The sequence below is a fragment of the Pygoscelis adeliae genome, unplaced genomic scaffold (assembly GCF_000699105.1).
Source record: "Pygoscelis adeliae isolate BGI_AS28 unplaced genomic scaffold, ASM69910v1 Scaffold4, whole genome shotgun sequence".
NCBI classification, from domain to species: Eukaryota; Metazoa; Chordata; class Aves; order Sphenisciformes; family Spheniscidae; genus Pygoscelis; species Pygoscelis adeliae.
Window position 1 is genome coordinate 4383664 of NW_008824986.1, and position 10225 is coordinate 4393888.

Genomic DNA, 10225 nt, shown 5'->3' on the forward strand with positions numbered 1-10225 from the left:
GTTTAGTGGGCATGGTGGTGTTGGGTCGATGGTTGGACTCAATGATCTTAGAGGTCTTTTCCAACCTTAATGATTCTATGATTCTATGAACCAGAGACAGAGGCTTTGCTGACAGATCCCCAACACTTCTTTTCAGGCAGGAGTGCTGGCCCAAAAGCTCTCAGGGTGGGTTTTTTTTTTTGTTTGGTTTGGTTTGGTTTTTTGGTTTTTGTTTCCCTATTGGGACAGGGGTGCTACTCAAAAGAAATTATGAGTTGCTCCCTTCAGAGTAAAGGTCTCTGACAGCCTCTGTTGGGTATCATCAGATGCCTTCCCCTCCCCTGTTCTCCATCCCACCTTCCAGCTAGAGGTTACCCCAGGCTGTGAGCTGCACCTTACCCACTTCACCTCCTTGGCTGGTGCCGTTGTGAAAATCCCCCTGTGAGGTTCAGCCTGTGTGTTGACTGAGGCATAGCAATCAGCTCTGTGGTGCCACCTCTGCTTGGAATACGGACAGGAAGGGGACGATATAGGAAGGCACCATGATATAGGAAGGTACCACAAAAAAAAGATTGCAGAGGACGCCCATCAAATCCTCACATTTCTTCTTGTTGCTGTCCTAGATAGGCACCTGGGCTAACTGCTTGCCCAGGGTCTCACTCAAGTCTGTACATTTGGCCCCTGTGGCTACAGAGGACACCTTTCTCTCAATCTGTGCTGTCTCAATGCTTATGCTGAGCTTGCTCTACCTTGTGACCTAACTAAAAACTGCATCAGATTACTATGCCGTGATCAATCTGTGTTCGCTTCCTCTCATTCACTCTTTGCCTGTATACCTTCAATTATTCTTTCCCTCAGTTGTTTTTTTTTCTTCCCATCAAAATACCTGGAAGCATTCCAATAACTTTTTCCCGCTGCTAAATACGAGCATTTTATTTGCTAACGTCCACTTGAATTTGGTCTTGAACAGCATGATGGCTTTACACATAATATTTCACATAGGGCCCCTGGTTTCGGTGCTGATTGCAAGATAGAGACGTGCTAGTCCCACCTGTTTGACTTCTGTTTTCTCCTCAGCTCTGGGAATTTCTATTTCACCTGTCTTCATTCCCACCATCCATCCTGCGTTTGGCCATATGATTGCTTTCCTCCTGGCACAGAGGGGACAGTCATTTAGCCTGCAGGTCACCGCTAGATTATCTTTAATCACTAGGCAGCTTCACTGATAGCAATCTCATTTCTTCTTTCAGAATAAGGGAAAAACCCTCCATGAAAAGACAGAGGATGCGAGGATGCTTCTGAATTAGTCACTGAAAAAACGTCCAAGGATCAATTCTTGTTATCAGCCTCTCCAGTGGAAACACAGTGACTCCAGTAAAATCAGTGGAGTCACAATGGTGTAGCTGAGATCCAGATCAAGATAGAGGTTTTGGAATATGCTGCTCTGAGTTTTTTTTTTTTTATTACAGACATCTCATCTCCTGCTTTATGAGTTATTTTGAAGGTTTACTGTATCTGAGAAAGTAGAGCGGGAGGTTCAGATTATGAACTTTGATTGCTCATGGTTTATTCAATATTTTTAATAAAGTTTGAAAAGGTTCCCTTCCATCAAAGAATGTCCCCTTTGATTAATCAATTGAATTTGATATTTTCTCCATGGAGAATACAAAGCAGTATACCCCTTTGCCAGTTGTTTACAGGCAGCTTCGCAGCACACAATAGAACAATTATTTTCCAAGTAAAAGAGCTGCGATCATAAATGTTAATAAACCACTTAATAGTGTAGCATCTTTTTCTTCCTTTAAAAAACACACAATAAGGACATATCAAGCCATTTTTAATATAATCTGCATACTTTGCAAATTACATATTCAGGGAAACAGAGTCGTCTTAAATGGCTGCCTTCACATTTACATCTGTAACAGCTGCAGTAGCAGCTCTGTTGGGTTTGATTTTATTCAGTGTTGCAGGATCAACATAAAATCTAGGCTGAAAATTAAAGGGAGTAAATGTACCCCTGACAGTCAGGAAAATGGTTTTGGTCCAAAAGTATTTCTGGCCACAACTCACTTTCAAAAGCAGCTTTGTCATTTGTGCCTGGCCTAGTCCCAATAAGTGCTATTATGATTTGTTACATTTTCTATAGAACCAGGAGACCATTTATTAGCCCCATGGTATTGTATTGAGCTTCAATTATGTAATAGTCATTATTCTGCTGAATATCCGAAGCTTTGTAAGGAAGTTTTAGCTCTGGAAAGAAATGTACAAGGTTCTCAAATGATTTCGAGGAAGATCAAACTCCCCCTTTTTTGCTAGTTGAAAGAGGAAAGGTCCCTTCTTGATATAAATCATGAATAATTTGAATAGACTTTTTTCTAAAGAAAAACTCCTTTTTCTTTGAAAGCCATTGATAGCTTGGGATTCAAGCAGAAGAGAATAAAAGAAGAAATAATAGTTTCTTCCTAGAAGAGAACATGATAGGTATGCTTCCAAATTAACGAGATTTTAATTTCATTATAACCGAGGAGTGTGCGTGCATGTGTGATTTGCCCGCTTATAAGTGAGGAATGAGGGTCTCTCCCATGCGTAGCTTGGAAGAGGAGGGGGCAGGTCCTCAGCTGGTGTAAGCCTCGCTAAGGCCCCCTTGATGCAGTTTTTGCAGCTGACGTAAGTTGAGGATGTGCCCCACCATCCCGTTTGCTCGTTTAGCTGCCCGTTAAGGTTCAACAACACAAACTCTTGATGCCTAATCAAACGCCAATGGCCTTCCATTTCCAACCGGTCTGAGCCATCCGCCTCTCCCAGACTTGTTGATAAATTAACTACCACAAAATAACTAGTTAACTAGTTACCTGACATCCATAAAATAACTTTTACTTGACTACCATAAAATAACTAATAACTAGTTACCTGACATCATCCTCTTTCTATCATCCCTCACTGTTTGTCTAAAAAGAACCCCCAAAACATAGATTTTAAAAAGCACTGACATCAAAATAAAAATTGATCCGCTCCAAGCAATTCTGCCCTTCACAAGCCATGTTACATGACTGAAGACTTCAGCTTCCAGTTCTCAGAGGCTTCTCCAGTTCTCAATCGTGTGTGAATATTTCCCTGCTCTCTGTCAACAGCCAGGCACTACAGTGCCTGTAACCACCAGCCACCACGTAAAAGTCAGTCCAGCTGCTGCCTCTGATTTTTATTTTTTTTAAACTAATAACAAATACACTACACACACAACACACATACAACATATACGTGCAACAGCTGCTCTGCCTCAGAGTAGCAACCCAATTACTCCTAGATATTCCCAGGAAATGGAAAAGCAATGTTCCCAAGGCTGATAGATTTCTGAAATGATCGTTCTTTAATGTATGCTCGGTTTAACTGGTATTTTAATAAAACGACTCCAGCTTTATGCCAGCTGAAGAGAAAGTAGGAAGTAAATCAACGAGCTTTTTTTCGGAGAGACTTCACTATCTCAAAAATTCACAACTGACGGAAATTTGCTACCAAGGTTGCACCCCTATTACAGAAACAACCAATTCAAACACCACTGCTACAACTCGATGTGACGACAGTCGTTGCATAGCAAGCATATGTATGCTTGCACGTATGTTTTGCCCGCTGTGAGGGCAAGAAAGAAGAAAGTAGGTGGTAATACGTTTTGACCACAACCATGTCATCCCCCTGTTATTATTTTTGCAGTATAAATGAGTTATATATGGATCAGATGCATTTGCATTTCATTCACTAATTCCACTCAGAGCAGCATTTGTGTCCTTATTTTTCACAATAAGAGGAAAGAAGTTGGATACCCAGTTTATCTTTAAAAATATGAATTGAAGTAAAACGCATTTGCAAGTTGCACATTTATTGGATCAAGCGAAACAAGGCATCAAGCCAGAATCTGATCTTGTTTGCCACTGTGTAAACGATGAGTAAGTCTGCTAGGGTCAACAGAGCAGCAGCGGAGTCACGTGAGTCACAGCACACTGCTCTTCGGAAAGATTTCTCCATGGCTAAATATACTATTACAGTCGCTTCAAGAAAAGCTCTGTGTCAAGTTCTAATAAATGCTGGCAGTGATGCTGAGCTCTGAGCAGTCGTAAAGCCAAAAGGATGAACAGGAATTAACAAGTGGCCTTAAAAACCTATTGAAGAGAATGGAAGTTTTGTCCGCACAAGAATTAAGAATCAGAACTTTGGTAATGAAAATCATGACCCAATTTTTCCGACACCCACATTTAGCCACCTTTCAAATGGGTCTGGGGAAAAAAAAAAGTTGAAAAGGAAACAGAATTTTCTTCAGGATCAAAGTGCAGAAAATACCACTAAACTCAATAGACTAAGTTTGTACAAGTTACCACTCAACTACGTGACAACACGGAGTTTGTTTCACTATAATTTTAACCACGCTTGTCCCAATAAATGATGTCTCGCTCCTCCCAGGGGAATGCATTAAACAAACCTACTGTTAGCAGTGAACATGAACAGCCACACCGACAGAAGCCAATCCAACCCCCCATCCCCATGATCCAGCAAAACTGTAATTCCAATAAATACCCTTTATATCTCCATCTGATACACACAGTGCTGAATCTGGAAAAATGAGAGCTCAGTAAACCATAAAAGAGATGCCCTTTGGTCTTGTCTTTTTGCAGTGGGATCACAATTTAGTGCTATTACAACAATAGTTTTAGGTAACTAAAATTGCTTATCAAATGTAGGTTTGCATTCTCTATCAACAAAGTACTGAATTAGAAGAGATTTCATAATTCCTTATCAATTTCTCTCCCACCTAGTCTTTCCACTGGAAGCCTGATTAAATGAGTATTATTTCTTCCTAAGTGGTTTTACAGGTCGTTTATCTTAGATTTATGAGTATCAACCTACTTTAGAAGGTATTAGATAGCTTTAACGTTTGACACGTACTCTCTAAATCATTTACAGTGCTCTCCATTTGCACTAGACGATCAGTAATCTTCTCAATATTAGGTTTTATTGACAATGCACCATATAGAGTTCTTATTATATGCTAATGATTTAAGATTGGTGCAAGACTGGGAACTAATAAATCCAAAAGCTCGTTTTTGATTGTTGACACAGAGCTGAAGAATAACGTGCATCCATCTAAATCACTCTGTTTCTCAATAACATAACACACATACAGGTTTAACCTGTTAGGAGCACAGTGCAGAGATGCGCAAATAGATCCTAATTTCTGCTTTGAGACTGGCGGACTCACGCTTAAAACCACCAGTGGATGTGAGACTCCCCCATCACATGGAAGCACCTGCACCTGCTTTACACCGTGTGGTGAGTGCAGGTAACGGTGTGGCGGGGGGAGCTGGGGGCTCAGCCTGGTTCTCCGGGTTCCCGAGCACTGGTTCATGCCTAGCTCCACCTGGCTCATCACAGGCTGCTGCTGGTGTCCAAGCCTGACAGCCTCAAGCAGCCCAAGCACACCTCTGTTACACTAAAGTCACACCAAGGTAAATACACCTATTGAGATCAAGAAGCATTTTGCTTGAGTAGGGAGTTAGTAAGACTGAGATTAAGGGCTTAAAAATCAGCCCCATAATTTATATTTGGGAGACAGTATCAAAAGCTGTCATATATAACAGACATACCTTCATGTAGCCCTATGCAATAATAATTTCACAGAAATATTGGCATTGATAGTAATTGAATTCAATTGAATAATTGATTTGACTACTTCAATAGATCAGCCCCCATATCTACATTACTCACGGAAAATTGGAGTAGAAGAAAAAAAAATTAAAGCAAGAGCCTTTGGTAGCAAATGAGCATCTCTCCACTGAGTTCCACAGAATTAAAGTCTCATCTGCAACCCTGTAATCCAAAGGTATGTCTTTGAAATGCAGTCAAGAGATCTGTATCAGTCCCACTCTTATAGTATGTCATTGGAGATGATTTCTGGGGCATCGGAGCTGCATGAACCGGCAATTTGTTAAGTTGAAACGTGACATTTCAAAAAAAGGCTGGAATGATCTCAGAGCAAAACCAACACAAAATCTGGATCCTGCTTTTATCCCAACAGCCACCTGGTAAGAAAACTTCAGTGAAAAATTGGTGTTAGTGGCAAAATTGTCCTGTAACAATTACACACGACTGCAATGTGAATAGCAGGGAAGTACAGTAAAAAGGTGGCTTTCTCTCACCTTGCTCATTTGGAAAACAAACAACCCGAAAATCCTTACTCAGGCTAGAGGCTTGGCAGGCTCACTCAGCTGTCTACATATGATTTAGTAGCAGAGGAACTGGTGCCACTGAACATTGAGAACTCCGAACTCCAATCAAAATGAAACACCTCGTCCAAAGCAATGCAGTAAGCATCGCTGTTACCTTGTCTTACTTCGGTAAAACCAGGTGCAGATTTGCTGGGGGAAGAGGAATTAAAAAAAAAAAAAAAAAAAAATCTTCCCCAAATTAGCACTCCCCAGTGCCGTATGCACACTTCTGGCCTTGACACGAGGGAGAGACTGCAGACCCCCAACCTAAGCACACATTAGCAGGCAATTTACTAACATACTGTGAAATAGCAGAAATATCACAAGTTCCATTTTTCTTATTAATGGAGCTAACTGCATTCTGCAATGTGGTATCTACATTTTTGTAAGCTTGTTTCATTCACTCACTTCCTAAATCAGCAAAATTTAGCAATCTTCAACATCTCTCTGTGATGAGTGAAATTTCTTTTACTACTGTGAAGAAGGGAGGAGGTCAAGAAAGCTTGGGAAAATTTGTTAGTATGATCTGTAATATGAATTTGGCAGAAAAGAAATTGAGAACATTTCTTTGGAAAACAATCAAAGGGCAAAGTTTTCCTCTTGGAGCTGCATGGCAATTCATGACTTCTATGCTCCAAAGAAACTTGCTACTCTGATGATTAGGATAGCAAAATATTCACTGTCTGCCTGACAGACCAAAGATGGTCATTTTTCCTCCCTTTGTCAGTATCTTTCTGTTCAGGCAGGGCCACGTGTGTGTCCCTCATCACACAGATAAAGATTGACTGATGCATCTCTGCTCAGTAAGATTATAATCTAAGTTAGATATGGCACAAAAAGAAATGACAAAAAGTAACAGGGCAGGTGGCAGAAATTTAGGCTCAGTCTTGCAGAGAACAACACATGCTTTCCCTTCCCTGGATCTCAGCTGCTCCTGGTGTACATGAAAAGTCAGCGTCTTCGTGGTTAACCACTTACACCACCTCAACACACACAAGCGACCAATAAAACTGAGGACCTTGAGAGCCTCCGAGATGAGTAATCTTGAGCCTCCTGTATCTGTTCCAGATGGGGTTAATCAACAACACAGAATTAAAGTGTGGAACTTACGGCCATGGAATAGTATGGTGGCCAGGAGTACAACTGAGTTCAAACAAGGACTAGACAAATTCATGGAGGAGATGTCCTTTGATTTCAAACCACTCTCAGGTCTGGGTGCATACTTTGGCTCCACAAGTTTCTAAAGCACTGATCAATGGAAGGGTATGCCTTCATGTGGTAGATCACTCTCAGGGTCCCCCGTTCCTATACTCTTTCCTAAGCATCTCCCATAGCCAATGCCAAAGGAAGGACCCTGGGACACTTGGATGCTGCTCTGTCCAGACATGACACTTCTTTTACTGTAATCAATGCAATCATAGACTGTTTAGACACGAAAATTGTGTTGGCTGGAGTTTAAAAGATGTAAGATTCAAATTTTAAGAAAGTGTTGTATGAGACATCTTCAGAAAGAGTTAAGAAGAGCTAAATGAAAACTTTGAAATATTTATATAGACTAACCTCAGTGGAGGGAGGCAAAATCCTGAGGCCTTCTTTGCAGTCACTGGAGGAACTGGCTCACCTAGAAGGTGCTTCAGAGCACCGTGCAGAGGCTCCCGCCATGAATCACCATCCACATCAGCATCCCAAAGTGATACAGCTCCAGTAGCCTTTTTCCAGAACAGAGAAGGACTATACTCGTTTTAGGTGAATAACTTTTATGGACCATTTTTCCTTGTAGCCTCAAAACAATCTCCTCCTGTCAGGCCACAGGTTTCCCCTCTTGCTTCCTCTACCCCACCTGGCCGGGGCACTTGTAGCAACTCACCTTTCCCTTTTTTCTTCTTTGAATCAGCTGCATAAATATGGAAAATACATACAACTATCAGCAGGCCTAGGCAACACTGTGAGTGCAGAATTCTACGTAAACACAAACCTCATGTTTACTGCTGTCTTTGTTGCAGCAGTGACAGTGCAAGCTTTAAAGCAGTGGGCTACTAAGTCAGCCATGTAAAAAGTCAGGTTGTTTCTACCCTGGAAATATTTTACATTCTGTTCTTTCTGCAGTATTAGTAATTCCAAGTTCTGTTTAACGCTCTGCATTTGAATGGGACTCTCAATTACATGAGTCATTGCAACTATCCTTTGATTTTTTTTTTCCTTTTTTTGTCACGTACATGTAATCCAAATCCACAACTACTGGAGCCTGTAGCTTGCTCTGCGCACTTGAAGTGCCACAACGAAACGGGCCGAAATGTTACATTCAGTTTTGAGTTGCTCATAGCAAGCAACGCTGCCCACGTGTTTTGTCACTGCTGTCACCTCCTTGTGAACCGTGGCAGAGAAGTGGAGGTGGTTTCACCTTGAACACAACCCCTCCCTAGACTGCCAGTGTACAGGAGGACTCTGTGGTTGCACATTGTGGCAGGGGCAGGTATAATACCATCCTAAGATGAGGGAGGAGAGAGAGGAAAGAGGATGAATTGTCCAGTTACCTGCAGTATCCTCGCTGCTGCATGACATGCCGCACTGACTGGGTGCTAATAAGAGTGCAAACATCCCTTTCACACCCCAGTAAATCTATAGGTGTTAGCTATGAATTCTTTACCAGCCTTGTCATGTACATAGCCCATGTTAAAGTTCCCTCCTACAGCGCGCTCTGACACACTTCTGGCTTAGCCCAGGATCAAACCTATGCTCTGGAGGCTTTTCAAATAAGTATGGTATGTACACCTGGATAAATGTGTTTTAGTGGTCAACTGAATCATGTGCTTAAGAGTCCGATTTAAATGGACCAATGCACACATTTTGTGGTCAGGTTGGCAGTGTAGGTTATTGAAGAAAATGTCTTTTTCTCACTTGTGAAAAGCTGAATTTGAAGCCTACGCACAGTGGCTTTTCTGGGAAAGCAAATTTTCTAGGAATGCCAGTTACAATTTTAGGAAGGAAACAATGTGGTAATTTTCAAATTCAGATCAAGTTTTGGCACAGAAGAAGAGAAGCAAGGCTTCAGAAGAAAAGGTCATGGCAAACAACTATGAAACAGGTAAAAAACTGTTTTCTCTTTTTGTCTCCTTTCCCATCTTTTTCAAGCCAGATTTTTACTAGAAAAACTGCTTTCCATCTCTTCTAAACTTCCATCACTCTGTCAGTATAATGCAGGAAAGCAATGCCTGAAAATAGAGCTTTTCTTTTACTAGAGGATAATTACTAATTGTTCATTGTCTCATCATAAAATCCTAGTGAAGACCAGGATTTTACCATGAAGATGCTGAAAAGCATCAATATTATACCTTATATAGGAAAAACTACAGTGTTTCATCTGTCCTCTGTCCCCTGGAAAACCACCACTTCTCTGGCAGACAAGGTAGAACATAACACCTCTTTCCTTCCTTTCTACAAGATCTGTCTGATTTAAATTGAAAGCTCTGTAGGGTGGGAACCTGTTAGGAACTACATTAAGTATGTGTATTGTAAAGAACTATGTTACATCAACAGTGTTGGGGGGTGGGGTGGGGAATCAATCAAAGATTGTTATACCAAAGCCTCAACTGTAGGTCCCAGGAATGACAGTATAATTATTTTTGGAGATGACTATAGCAGTAACTCAACATGACACGAGAGACCTGAGAAACAGCAAGCCTGATTTAAACCAATGGAAAAGCCAGGAATGCAGAATGGAGACTGTTCTTAATGCACCATATTGCATCTGAACATTTTGTTCCTACCCATCTATCCAAAGCATGACGTTTTGCATTTCATATTAACATTCTGAAGACATTAAAGGATTCTTCAATTTGATGTTCATATGCTGTGTCAGAACACGCACTCTGACTGCTTTAGAGAGATGTTATGTTTACCTTCTAGTCATCTTCCCTCCTTCAGCCTCCTAACCATCCTCCCTCCCACTCCCCAAAAATTCCTGGGGCTATTTTTATTGGTAGCATTATTTA